The sequence below is a fragment of the Ammospiza caudacuta genome, chromosome 4 (genome assembly GCF_027887145.1).
Source record: "Ammospiza caudacuta isolate bAmmCau1 chromosome 4, bAmmCau1.pri, whole genome shotgun sequence".
Taxonomy (NCBI): Eukaryota; Metazoa; Chordata; class Aves; order Passeriformes; family Passerellidae; genus Ammospiza; species Ammospiza caudacuta.
In genome coordinates, this window is record NC_080596.1 from 55,848,871 (window position 1) to 55,863,433 (window position 14,563).

At 42.1% G+C, this 14,563-nt stretch overlaps 1 protein-coding gene across 3 annotated transcripts in view; it reads right to left on the minus strand.

The window, feature by feature from the left end:
- C4H4orf19 (chromosome 4 C4orf19 homolog) overlaps nt 1–11,884 on the minus strand; it is a 40,258-nt gene extending 28,374 nt beyond the window's left edge. Inside the window, exon 1 of one of the 3 annotated variants that reach the window (XM_058804098.1) lies at nt 11,816–11,884. The gene's annotated coding sequence lies outside the window, so the exon portion shown is untranslated. Of the gene's footprint in view, nt 1–1,170; nt 1,212–11,815 lie in introns of those variants that run through there. The other 2 variants (XM_058804100.1, XM_058804099.1) reach the window with 2 other exon arrangements.
- Nucleotides 11,885–14,563: the final 2,679 nt, after the last annotated feature.

Below are 14,563 nucleotides of genomic sequence, written 5' to 3' on the forward strand. Positions count from 1 at the left end.
GAGGTTCTTGGGCCCCTGGAAAAAATACCAGAGCTTAGTTTTTGTGCTCCTTCCCAGTCTGATATCCAAAGAACTGGGCTGCTGTCCCAGTTTGGATCACAGTGCTGGAAAGATGAGATGATGAAGAGACAGGCAAGTGGGTGAGTTACTATTGGAGACCCAGATAGCTGCTAGATTCTATCAAATCCTGCCTTGTTCATGTCAAAAAGACATCAGAATTCATTTCAGCTAGGATGGACAGACAAACCTGCATAAAAATATAGTCAGTGCTCTCCTAACCCTTCTGCTATTGGATCAAGTTTCAGTCTACACATCTCACTGTGCTGAGGTGAGGAAGGGGTCTGAAGGAATAAGATATTTTTGTCCTTTACAGGAAAGAAGGCCTTTTCACACTGTTCTATCTGGCATATTACCTCCTGAAATCCTTTAATTGTATCAAGCTGTATGCTTTATTTTCTCTGTGGCAAAATGTTCTTGCAAAAGTGACTTATGAGTGACTTGCTGTGAAGTTTCCTGTCACAATTAAATTTCTGTGATGCTGAACTGCTGCCAAGAGTTGGCCCTCTTCTCACCTATCCCTTGTGCTGCATGTATTCAATAGGAAAAAGTGAATTTGAAGCTTCAGAATGAACAAAAGCGCTGAAAACAACAGCAGTCTGCTGTGGCTAGAGTTTAACCCGAGTTCATAGGGTGAGAGGCTGTGGTCAGAGGCCTTGGCACCTGCAGAAAGCATTGCATTGCCCTGACACAGCTGGAGTGAGGGTGACCCCTGGCCCTGGGTGCAGCACTGAAGTGGCCCCTGGCAACAGGGAGGAGAGGTTTTCCCCAGAGGTGAGACAGCTCTCTGCTGATTTCCTCCTTTCTTCCTGTAACGAAGGTTGTGTTTGTTAGTCAGCTCCTCATTCAGGTGGTGTTTGTTAGCCAAAAACCAACATGAGAGTTTGCAAAACAAGCCTGTGGTTTTATCTGCAATACCTGTACTTGTGACATGGTGTTAAAACACCAGCACTGCTAAAGCCTGAACTGGGAGAAGAGAGAGAAAACCCTTCAAAATTGCTACCTCTAGAAAGGAACACTCTGCATGTGATGCTGTGCCAAAGGAACAAAGATTGGCTAGTTCAAGCCATATTGAAAGATCTGTTGTTTGGGTTTTTGTTTTTCATTTATTACCTCTTAAGATAGTAGAAAATTTTTCAAATGTGAAAGAAGTGTGGAAAATTGAGAAATGATGATTCCTTAGACAAAGCCTAAGAAGAAGGAAACAAGTGGCAAACATTAATATGAGGACAATCAGCAGTGTGTTTTGGGTGGAGCAATGATTGGGGAGGACAGCTCTGTGATGAACAGGCCTGACTCCCAACAATCTGTGCTTCCTGCTGGCCCTGCCTCTGCTCTGTGCTGTTCTGGATGTGTGTGCACTGCAGGAGAGCTCTGGTCCAGCTCCAGCTGCAGTCCAGTGCCATTCCATGGCAGAACAATTCACAATTCCCTGCCTAGCTCTATGGGATATCTGTTTTTTTTTATGCATGAGACACTGTCTAGCAAAATCTGTTTAGTTGTCTTTAGTCCTGGTACTGGGCTTGACAGCAGCATGCCACTGGCAGATCCATTCCATCTGAGCAAGGCAGTTTGACAGCTACATTATTCAAAGCAACCTAAAGCTCACAAAGCTGGTGTTTCCTTGACTTTGGAGAGTCCCTGCTGCTCTGGGTGAGCTCTGAGCCACCTCATGCCCAGTGCAGACACTGGAACCCACTGCTGCCAAAGCCACGTGAGGCAGTGGTCACCACAGGCTGTGCAATAACCTCCTGATGACACCCATCATATGGGATTTCAGGTACCTGCAATTATGTGCCTCCCAAACCCAAAGGGATTAAAACCCAGAGCATTTATTTCTCAGGGATAATGTATTCTTTAACAATAAGCAAGATGGAATTGGGTTGTGCCTCCTTACTCTCCCTAAAGCAAGGATGTGCTGGAAGGCTGGATCCAATCTGGAACAGTCTGGTAATCTATAAATTAAAAATGGTTTAAATATGGTGGGTATCATGAGGTGTGTCTGGGACAGCCAGAGCAGTGAGGCCTTTATCCCCGGTGCTTGTAGATGCTGCTGTGGCACAAACAAGGAACTGCTGCAAAGCCCTGATGGCAGCTCAGAGCCAGGGCACCTGGAGCCTCCTTGCCAGGGGAAACCCTGCAGGAACGGAGGGGCAAAACCCCAAATCAGAGTGGGAGCTGGGCAATGGTACACTGGGACTAACAAACACCTCGGAGTCTTGCAGGTGTCTCACCCTGCTGCTTCAAAAGGCCATCCATGGAAAGCTTTGTGGTAATCAATTGCTGTCTTTCCTCCGTAAGGAGCCCTTCAGGCCTCCTGGAAAGCAAAGGAAGGGCCTGGAAAAAGTAGGGTAGAGCTCAGGCTTGCCTGAAGCAGAGCCTTTCTTACCAGGTCTTTCAAAAAGGTTTATTGGCATGAAGGCTAAATCATTTTTGTGTTGTGTTTTGCTGGACTAAAAATACGTTGTTTCTTAGTGGGAGAAAAGCTAATTGGTTCAGTAAGATTTTCTCAAATCAGGCATTTCTAGCCTTTGTTTTCCACATAGGTGTGTTATTTTTCCCTTGGGAGGAAAGTATCAAAGGTGTCTCTGTGTGGGAAGGTGGCATGGGAGGAGGGTGAAGCTAGTTCTGCAAACATGCTTATTTCAAATACCAGCCTAGAGAGAGGCTGCAGATTTTTGGAGACTGGGCTCCATGTGGTGGGTAGGAGGGGGTTTCTGTGCTATTGATTAATTTCAAATTGTGTGGGATTTTCCTGGCATAAATGCATAGGGTCTTTGCCAATTTAAACTTAATTTTCCTTCTGTCAAAGGAGCTGCAAAAGCTGTGTGAAGAGGATGTTTTGGGGATGAAGGACTCCAGAATCTGCAGGCCTTGATGGAATTAACCTTTCCATTTTGTTTGGGAGAAGGAGCATGACTTTTCCTGGGCATGTAGCTTCTTTTGCAAGAAACTTTCTTTTCCAGAGCCTTACTAGGAAACTCTGTATGGAGCACAAAATGCTTTTTAAAATCTATCTTTGAATATTATGCTCCTTACTGGGAATGACATGGAGATGAGGAAAACCAAACCAACCTGAATAAAGAACAAATCCTGCAGGGTGGCAGTACACTTGTACAGGGTTGGGAAACAGAAGATCAAATCTAGAAAACAGGAAGCTCTTAGTGGACTCAGTCCTTGGGTTAGAGAGTCTGTGCCAGTCTCTGGGTGAGCTGCTCACCCGAGTTAGCACTGCACAGTGAGTTCTGTGCTCAGAGCAATATTGCAGGCTGCAGGAATGTGAGATAAACTAGAATTGTACCGGCCAGAAAAAGGTCTGTTGTACTGAACAAAGAAATCTCAGTCTGTTATTAACTTTATTTCACGTCAAGAGCAGAACATACAAATCCAGGCTCTTTCATGGCGTGATACTGAATGATACAAGCCCTGCAGCACAGAGCATACCACTGCTGGATTTTTGGTCCTAAATGCACTTCAGAGAAATTCAATCAGGTTAAGTTTATGCTAACGAACACTCATTTAATGGAGCTGTTACAGCAGTGCAAAGCACAGGTTGGCAATAAGCCATGCTCCTGGGGTGCATCTCAAGTACTGGCCTTGTAAAGCATTTTTTTGCACATTTCTCTTTTTTACGTCAAGCTAGAATGATATAGAGAATAAAAAAGAATTTCAGAAAATAAGAAGAATCAGTGGTTTACAAACATCATAATTGCATGACAGAGGCAATTTTAACATATGTAGCAGCTTAACAGGGTGAAGAATCAGCAGATTTGGGGGGAAATATGAGCATTTAACTTCTTGGAGGGCAAATAGAACCCACAGGGAAAAGAGACAATGTTGCTTTCTCTATTTCAAAGAAAATTTATATTGGAATAGATGATAGATGGAAAAAATTGCATTTTCTGTGGCTGTAAGAGTTCAAGTTATAACTGGATTTTCAAATTGGAATGGAAACAGAAGGAAAAGGGACTGGAACCTGTCTATAGATAGCTTGAGTTTGCAGAGTTACACCCTTGGTTTGTCACTGCTAGCCCAAAGTGAGTCCTACACAAAGGAGTAGGTGTGACCCACAAAGCACATGCTATAAATTCATTGTTCAGACAAAACCTGTGTTTTCCTGGCAAAACTGAAACAGAAGATGATGAATTAACAGCTTGGCCACCTGCCCAAATTCATAGATCCTAGCAGGTCTGAGAATCAGACGGCTATGCACAGGCATGATGTGTGGGCTAAGGCATACACAGAATAATGGATTTTGAGAAATGAAAGTAAAACCTGGAGAACAATATACTTGGTGCAGAAGAGTCAGGTTTGAAAGAAAAAAATTATTTTGCTCATTTCAAAAAACAAACCTCACCGAGTGATAAAAATATTTTTGTAATTTTCTTAATTATTCCTTATTCTTGTTGCTTTTTAATTGGGTCATAACATGAAATCCAGATAAGTCATATGGCTTGCATTGTGACACCTGGAGAATATGCTTTCCTCATAAGAAGAATTTTACATGTTGTGGGAGCAAATTTAGTTTATTCTGTGAGCAAAATAATAATATTGTTGATTATGTCAGGTATTGGTGGTCCAGAGTTCACATAAATGCCTGGCATGTTAGGGGCAGCAATTGTTTGTGATCAGGTATTTCAGTGAGTGGTGAGGCTGAGGTGTGCCTGGCTTGCTATTTCTGAGACAATCTTGCAGCCTGTAATCTAGAACTGCTTCGACCTAGACACCTCTGGGGCTGCTTGTGAAGAATCAAGTATGTGCGCTAAAATTAGGAATCCTTCTAAAACAGTATAAGCTATGTAATTCAGCTTCCTTATCAGATTTTATCTGTGTCTTCTCTCAGATCAGACAGTCTGAAAGACATTAAAACACCTTATGCATTTATTTTTCTTTCAGCTTTTTTTTTGGGGGGGATGTGGTGATGGTGGAATAGGGTGTGTCTTTTCCCCCAGATTCACTGCTCAAGATGCTCTCCTACACAAGGCTGCTTTTACATAACAAGTGTGGGAAAAATACCAGGATGCTTTCTTTTAACCTCGTTGTTCCTGAACATTTGACATAAGGATTGGTCAGAGAGTAGAAAAGCATAGTTACAGAAGACTGTGACAATGGATAACAAACCTTTTAAAACAGAAAAATACTCAAAACAATTATAACTCATACTCAGAAACTTTCAAGCAATGACTCTGATACAATACTTTAATAAAGGCCTTTTGATTCAATGAACTTTTCTTTGCTTTTAAATACATCACTCAGATTAAAGTGTAAAGCATAGAAACAATTTAATCTAGAGCTCTTTAGAGTGCAGGTGAACTTTTCCATTTGGTTATTTTAAACCAATTTCCTTCACAGACATTGAGTGATGATGGGTGGCTAAGGGAATGATTACACGCAACAATTTCATAAACAAGAGCAAAGAGCTCTTACATTATAATTGCAATAACTATTTCTTAGAACAAGGCAGATCCAAAGTATTGACCACTGCATGAAAAAGGTCTGAATGTTGCTAAAATGTGATAATGGTGAGATAGCAGTGAAATACAGCTGCATTTCTGTAGTATTATTGAATTGCTGATCTTGATTGCATTTGCAACCTTTTTTAGTCTCTCAGTAAAACAATACTTGAAAACTATAGGAAAGGATTCATTGCCTTAAAAGACTTAGTTTGTCTGGCAACAAGACAGCTTAGTAATTTTTTCTTCCTTTAATCCTGTGGCAAAGAATGGGCTATATTCACCAAAATTGTCAATGAAGATTGCTCAATCAGGTCTAATTTGCTGGAGTATGTTTTGTCTGTGGAGTTGTTCATGATGCTGTACACCAGGCTGACATTTCCAGCAGAACTCCTTGCTCCAGGGACTGTAAATGGTGTGTCTCAGGTCACACTGTCATAAAGCAAATATCTGCTGCTTGTGTTGGAACTTTATTTATTGGTCAATCTGACGTATTGCCTTGTGACAAAAAAGTCACTGGGTTGGATTTTTAAAGAGTGTTAGTCTCTAGAGGCAGATTTGGCTGTCAGGGCATTTGGGAGACTGGGTTCAAATTCTGCCTCCTACCCGGAGGTGGGGGCTGATTTCCCTCCTTGCTTCTCCAACCTGGCTTTCCCCCACATGGAAAATCTGGGTAGCTATGTGCTCTGAGACAAATAGTTTCACTCTCCAGGGGGAAAGACCAGCCACACTGATTTCTGTGGTGCCCCTGTAAAGCTTTATTGTGGAAGGATTGCAGGGAAATGAAGGCAAGCTGAGGCTGGAGTTTGATGGATACCAGGTACTGGTAGTTGGCTGTGAAAACAGCAAGCTGACCTTTCCCTGCCATCTAGCTTTTTGCCCTTGGCTTTCCTCTGTTTTCTTAAACTGTCTTTGAGGCTTTTTTATCATCTGAACCCTAGCAAATCCCTATGTTTTTACTCTATATAAACAAAAAGTGAATGAAAGTGTTTTATAGAAGGTAATTATTGTGACAATTGCACTGAGCATTAGTTTTTAAAGTATATTGGTAAATACAAACTAGCCTTTTAGCAATCTGTGTTCAATTCATCCAACGCAATGGAAAACTCTCCTGAGTGGTTATAACTTAAAAAGAGATGTTAAAAAGACAAAAATTGCAAAAATTGGACATGGCATATGGTAGTAGCTCCTCAGGCCCCTGGTAGCCTTCCATTCAGGGCTGATGGCTGTAGTTTTTGATTCATTTACATTGAAAATGAAATCTTATGGTATTCTTGGTGTTTATCTCTTTATCTACATTTGCCCCTGAAATGGTGCCTGGCTGAATCTGCATCATCTTTTCTGTGCAGATTTTGCCTAGTCACTGCTAATGCTCAGTGGAGACATGCACGTACTCCGACAACAGAATTCAGGGCTGATCCCCAGCCATGCAACATCTGCTAAATTCACATGGGGAAAGGGAATATAAAAACAAATACAGAAAGGGCACAGCTACTGAGATGGTAAATATTGTTTTTTCCATGCCACACCCAAACCAGAAATAGAGACAGAGGAGGCCTTAACAAAGCTTGATTCAGGTTCCTGACAGCTGACAGCAGCTGCGTGTTTTCCACTGGGCTGTAGGTGAACGAGACTGCCAACTTCTAAAGCATGAATTAGCCTGAGACTTAGGCTTCTTTTACTACGAGTAGACCAGAAGTAGATGAGAAGAACAGCTCCAAGGAAATGTGCAGTGCTAAAGTCATGTTAGTGTGATTGTTATCAAGCTTACTTGCCATAAGAGAGGAAGAGTGGATAACCCTCTTTTTGGAGGTAATAAAAACTCCACTGTACTGCAATGGGACAGTGTCGAGTCACTGCCTGGGCAAGTGGAGCAGCTGCCAAGGGAGCCTGGACTGGCTGCAGTGCCAGGACTGGGAGCTGCCCCTGCACAGTGGGCCTGGGTCCTGGAGGGGGGATTCCTGCACCAGCTCGGCTGTGGGAAGGAGCACACAGCCAGAATGGAGAGGAGGAAATTGCTGGGTGGCTGTGCCAGGGCATAGGTGGTGTTCTGCATCCTGGGCTGTTGCACAAAGCTCAGGTGCTTAATAAGGTAGGTAAAGCTGGGCACTCCCAAATCTACTGCTGATAAAACAGGGTTTAAAAGTGGCTGTGGGTTGAAGGGGGAAGTGAGTGTAAGAAATATAGTCCAGTCTACACATACAGTCATTGCAATAAATTCAGTGGGGAGGGTAGGTAGTAGGGGAGGAACAGACCTGCAGCCTGGTGTGCCCTCAGGACTTGTGGCTCCACATGGCTCATCTGGGTCACTCCCTGCCTCTCCTGCCTGAAGGCTGCTGTCAGGTGCTCTGCATCAGAGTGTATCATAAGAGCACATCAATGCTAACCTGCCTGGAAAAGGGCCTTAACATCCAGATGCGCCTGCTCTGAGCATGGCAGATTGGACAGATGTGAAATAAAATGTTTTGTTATGGTCTGGAGAGTTTCTGTCCAGCACAGGCAAACCTGTGCTGATGCCATTCTGTTTCTGCTGGCAGCACTGTGCTGGGTAGCACTGGCCCCATTTGCATCACGTTATTTCTTTTCTCCCGTCCTCTGCTGGCAACATGAGGATTTGATACTGACCCTACTGGAACCACTGAGAAGAGTTCCCAGGGTGGACTTCATACTGAAAGGGTTTTTAGTCATTGGGTGTGTGTTATTCTTGACATGGGGTACACTTGTGCTTGTTATTAAGCTCCTTCAGAAAAGCAGATTGCCTGTAACAGCAAGGCATTGGACCTTGTTTACACAAATTCATACAAATAACTGCTCTTTAATAGAAAAACATAACTATATTAAAGAGCTGGAAGTGATGTAAAGTTGAGCAAAGTCAAGCTGGTAACATTAAAAAGAGTAAGCCCCAATGAGAAAGCTTACTCTTTCCTTGCTGTCCTAAATGGAAAAGTAACTTGTGTGAATTAATAATAGAATATTCAACCAGAAAAGTTTTTCTAACCAGAAAGCATCTGTGCCTTTGCAGCAAACATCTGTGACAGAAGTGAAAAAAAAAAGGGAGTTAAATAAACTTGTATGAAAATGGCAGACAGGAAAAAAGTCACACAGAAAAAAAACCAACTTTGGCCTTTTTTCCCCCTGCCTCCTGCTGTAAGTGATTAAAGGTTTGGTATCCACGCAATGTATTCAGTTCTTAATATAATTTTGAAGTCCCTCCATATGTCTAAGTGAAAGTGACCCAGAGGAGAACTTACAGGAAAATTGCTGCCCTTTTTCCCCCTTTTCCAGCAATCCTTTTTAACTTTTCTACAGTAACTCAATTATTTTGTCCATTTTGATATCAAACATTCAATAAGTAAAATTACATTGTGTTTTGTGCCTGTTCTCCTTAGCAATACATCCTGCTTGCCAGCCCTGTTCTGTAGGTCAGTAAAAATCAACAGTTTTCATGCATCATTGCTTGGACATGAAGTTTTGCCATCATGCTGGATTTGGACTGCAGCATGATCAGGTACTCAATGAGGTGCTCCTGGTTAAGGAGGGGTGGGATTTGGTCACCTGGTCTGGTTAGCTGTGCCCTCCCCATCATCACTGCTGTGTGCAAGGCATGGGCATACTCTGCTGACAGGTGATCATGTAAAATCCTCAGAAAGGCAGGGTCTGAAGGAGAAATTTTAAGTTCCAAACAAATACTTATTGCCTGACTACATTTCCTCATGTTTCAGTGGGTTGAGTGTTTCCCCTCCCCGTCCTTTGTGAAACACTATTGGTGAAAGATGTGGACAATGCTGAGGCTGTGTTGAACTGGATACAGTGCAAACACAGCAAAAGACCATCCCTTCCTGAAAGAGGTGAAGAAAGGCTTTCCTTAGCTTTCATTCAGTAAAGTCTGAGAGCAAATACTTCTAGCAGGCTTGTTTCCTTGAGGTCGGGTACAAACAACAGTGTAGTTAGAGAAGGGCCTCCACACTCACAAATGTTTGCCTTGCAAGGTGAACCACTTTTAACCAGGTTTTCCAAGGAAGGAAGTAACGATTCCCTTCACTTGAAGATTTGCCCTGTCTTCCCACCTACCCAGAGCTGTGCAAAAATCATTGGGTTGATTTTCAGTACTTGCCTTAAATGTGGTACAAGTCCCCTGAGATCTGCAAACCAGAAGATCTGGATGGTCTTTTGATCAATGTTTGTCTTAACTTTGGGGTAAAGAGAAAACTATTCTAAACTTCTGACAGTGTTTTGATTTTTATATTTACTTGGCTTTCCCCAAAATTCTAGAGAAAAATTCTCCCTTAGGTTTCTAATTATCTCATTTTCCATGAACGTCTCTCTTCTTTTGGTTATGAGCAGTAAGTATTTGTTTTGTGTCTTCCCTGTGAAACAACACTACATTTGGGTCTACATTGATGTGACAAAGCAAGAAAATAGGTTCCTTTGTTTCATCAGAAAAGAATGAAAGGTAATAATTAGAGCAGTACAAATTTCTGCGCTAAGAGTAAAATTGTGGGCATAAAAAAATATCAGAACTACTAGAATGCTTTGTATTCCTTTCTTTAGGAAAGGAATTAAGGAAAGCTCTCTCTCATTCAATGGCCACTCTCTTTTCGGTCACAGAGTAACTTCAGCGTGCATTGTACCTTCCACCCTATAAAGACACTTTGTGTAATTAATGTTCAACAAATTTAACTACTGAGCTACTAAGCTGGTTTACCATGACACATGCAGCTTGTACAAACATTTCTTAGAAAAAACTGGCCAGGGCAGGCTGCTTTTCATGCAGTGCTCTTCTCAGTGAAAGCCTGTGGCTGCCGGTTGATTTGGAGGCTGCGGTGCTCCTCTCCTGAGATATAAATGTAGCTTAGCAAATAAGCCCCTTATCTACAACAGTTTCTGAATAGATTTTTGTAAATAATATAGGCTCAGAAGTCAGTTACAGTAGACTCAGCAGTCCTTTGAAGTGCATTTGTTTATTGCTGCATTCCCATCGGCACAGTTGGGAGCTGCTCTGTCAGGACGTTGGTACAATGAGTTTGATGAAGAGATACTTCATGGCTCAGGCTGATCTAGGCTGTGTTCTCATCTTAGCCCTCCTCGACATGAGACCTACTATGTTTCAAGATAGGCACCCTGAAAGTGAATGACAATTTTTTAAGTGTCCAAACTTGTTTGGACTCAAATTTATTTTAAATACTGGTAAAGAAAGCTGAGTGTTTATCTGAAGCAAGTTGTTTTAGATAGTATTATTCTCCACTTCTTTTAGTACCTCCTAGAATTATGTAGAAACAAGAAAAAGAGAGGTGTTTTATAGAATGGACCGTGGAAAAATGACATTACCAGCAATCAAGACCCAACCATTGTAGGAAAACAATAAACAACACTTGCTGCTTCTGAGCAGTGGGAATCCTCAGGATGTGGCAATCCTGATGCACTAGAGATCTTTAGTAAATTTGGATTGTATAACCATCTAGAATGCAGTCTTTAAATCCTATAGAGGTATTAAAAAACTGAGTATTTACAACACTGTCTATAAACAATTACAGTTTAACAAAAATTGTGATGAGGAAAAGATTTTTGTGATAAAAATGCTAATGCTGTAGCCTGAAGAACTCAGTGCAAGTAAAAAAATTAACTCCTGAAATATTGACAGTAATTGTCAGTGAAACTTCATTGTGCCACTTGAAAGCTGATATGCTTTAATGCAATTTAACTTCTCAATTTAAAATAAACTGGTTTTCACTGACTTTCCTCTTACTCCGTATTTTGTTATTTTATTCTTCTTTTGTGGTACACTGTAGTACTCTGCATCTATCTTTCATTTGCTTTTGTAAGATTTTTTTTTTTAAATGTACCAAATTCTAGGAGGGGAATTTAGAAATCATGTAAGTTCATTGAGGAAGTAAAATCCATAAAAATACAGTAGGATTGGTGTGGGTGAAACAATGTGCAATTCACGATATAAGGAAGTTAAAAGAGTTCTAATTCCCTTCATTTCAGACATCAAAGACATATTAACTCCTCCTTTACCCCACATACTACAACTCAACCATTCCAACAACTAAGAGATCTCTAAAAACATTGCTTTTTAAGGTTTGGCTTAAAAACTGTTTTCTTTGGATTTTCACTGAGCCAAGTCTATTTCTTGAGTGTAAAAACAATCCTGACTCTACAACAGGTGGAACAAGTGAGATCAGATATTTTCAGTATAATGTTCTTAGACTGTTTTGAAAGGTAGAAAACAGAATACAAAATATGCCCTGTAAACAGTTTCTCTAGAAAGCACAATGATAAAAGTTTAAAAGAACTCTTCCTACCTGTAGCTTTTGTGTGGATCAGGAAGTGTAGCTTTTCCTGATTACAATCTTCCATGGCTTAGCTTGGCTTCTGCATTTGAATGTTAAATATGTAAGAATGCCTTGTTTAGCTTGGGAGTTTGCATGACCTCTTAATGAGACACTGTAGTTAGTGTCATTGGGTATTAAGGTGTCATGTGACTGTAGAGGAAAATAAAATCCTTTAAAGTTTGCATTTAATACTTCCTAGAATCTGTAACCCTTTACCTGCAAGCTGGATAAAAACTTGATAGAACTCACCGTTTTCTGGCCAGGGATAAAAGAAGGAGAAGCGGAAGAACACGTGCCACGGAATTCCTTTCCTCCGGGACAGTCACAACAACCACAACAAAGCCCAAGCCTGACAGCGTGTTCACGCTGCCATTTGCGTATTCTTTAAAATAAATCTCCCTATATCACAAACAGTGCTGGAGGGATTTGGCAGAAAGTTCCTCTGTTGCATGTTGCCTGGCAATGACATTTATTCCCCACTGTTTTGTGTGATTCTCTAAAGAGAAATTCAGCTCTGAGATTTATTTGCAGGCATCGTGTCACATTTACCTTTGAAAGGTACTGACTTTTCCTGGAATCATTTTGATTTGAGTGTGGTGTTTCCTGAAGTGATAGAAAAGATGTTCTGTTGCCACAAGCAGTTGAGAGAGTTTTCCCTGTACAGGAGGAGAGGTGTAAGTTAGGCAAGCACCTGGGTCGTGTGTGATCTTTAACATATGTTGGTGTACCTGGAAACTGTAAAACAACCTTCTGGAAAGAACTGGCACTAAGATTGCCTGTGTGGCAGCTGGGGGGTGCAAAGCAGGGCTAACAAAGCCTTTTCCATAACTGAATGCCTTAGGGTGTGGTTGTTGGTGTGGTGGGGGCTGGTGTTGTTGTTTTTTTTTTTTTTTTTTTTTTTTTTTTTTTTTTTTTTTTTTGTGGTGTTAAGCCTCATGGAATCACTGAAATGAAGTTTGGCTGCTGGCTGCTGTACCGAGTAGGCGTGCTGTAGTCACTCTAAATAATGCCCGATTCGCAGTTGCCTCCCTGCCTTGCAGGGATTGCATCCTCGCCTTCCCTGAGGAAGGAGGGTGCTGGATGAAGGTCACCAAGGGCTTGGTTTGCCCTGCCGTGCCTCCTTCCCCCCGTATCCTGGCAGGGAGCTGGAGCCGAGGCTGTCAGTCTGCTGTCAGCAGCGGGCTGGGGCAGGCAGGTGCCTGCCCGGAGCAGGGACTTGGATGCACCACCTGGCACCTGCAGGAGCCAGCACACATTGATTTCATCTGCCAGCAAAGAAATCAATAAAAGCTGCTTTGGATAGTCTTATTTTAAGCAGACAAATAAGTCATAACGTGAAGACCAAGCACCATTTGCAGGCTATGAGCTAGTGTGCTGCAAAGCTCTGCAGCAGGTCTTTGGCACATTTTAAATATTTTTTTTCCTGCAAACAATTAGTTTTAGCTGAAAATGGACTTGAAGCAGGAAGTTTCTTTGTACAAAACGTTCACTAAACCCTCCAAAGGCTTTCTGGTCAGTAAATAAAGAATTGGCAGGCTAACATATCCCCAGGTTGTGAGGAAGGGTGATGGAGGTGGGAGATGCACAGAGGTGAGGGCTGTGGATCTGCAGCTGTGGGCAGCCCTGTGCATGGCGTGTGCTTGGACTGGCCTCATAGTCCTGCCCAGCTGGAGTAACCCCATGGCCAGCTCTGTGGTATTTTGCCTTCAGTGGTATTTTACATTGTTCTTGTGGCTGCTGGTTAATGAGGTGGGCTGCAGGCCGAGATATGTCCAGTCAAAAAGCTGCATTTTAAGCCAGGAGGCCTCTCAAAGCAAACACAGTGAAGCTGCCTTCCCCCCTCTCCTGCTTGGCATCCTTTTCAGACACCTTCCATGGCTACTCTATTTTTTGTTCCACAGACTTTTCATTTCTGAGATTTCTCGAACCAGCACCCAGTATTCCTGTCTCGTAGAGCAGCCCCTCTTGCAGTCCCAACCTTGCTGTGCTGCTGAAACCTATCGTTTTCTGTGAGTATGTGCAAGCTGCTGGGATCCTTTTGGGTTGATTGCCTGACAGGTTTTCACAGATGTGTCCTGCAGGAAACGATCACTTGTCTCACCAATCCATAGTGCTTGTTCAATAACACGGGTGTGACACTTTTTCAAAGGAAAAGTAGTTGAGACATTCAGCCTCCAGAAATCCTCTTTTCCCTCTAATCTCATTCTTGTACCTTAGTCCACTGTTTTGGCTGTGGTTTTCTGGAGAATGCTCCTGCTGAGATAGAAGGCTGCCTCGAAAAAGTGCAGCCTAAAAGGGTAACTTTGTGACTTCATGTGCTATTGTCAATGTGATATTACAGTGGGAAGTGCTGGGCAATTTACTAGCAAGCAATGGGATAATGCAGACAAATGGCAGTAAACTATCCAGTTGCTTTGGGGATGTTCTGTTCTCATCTGTGCTACAGCATATCTGGATTTTTGCTGCATCTCTCACCTTGCAATTCTGTGTATTTCACTTTGAATATGCTAACTAGATCTATTTTAGTCTAGAAGCTTTCTCACATGCACTGAAATGCATGTGTAATCAGAGATGTAGTAGGAGAGCAGGCAGATGATTTTATTTATCAGTACTATGTGGTGAAAGCTCTGACAGTGGGAACATGTGAACATGCCTTAAATCCATTTTTGTACATTCCCTGCTGAGGCTGGAGAGGAGACCAGTGAGCTGCCACCAAAA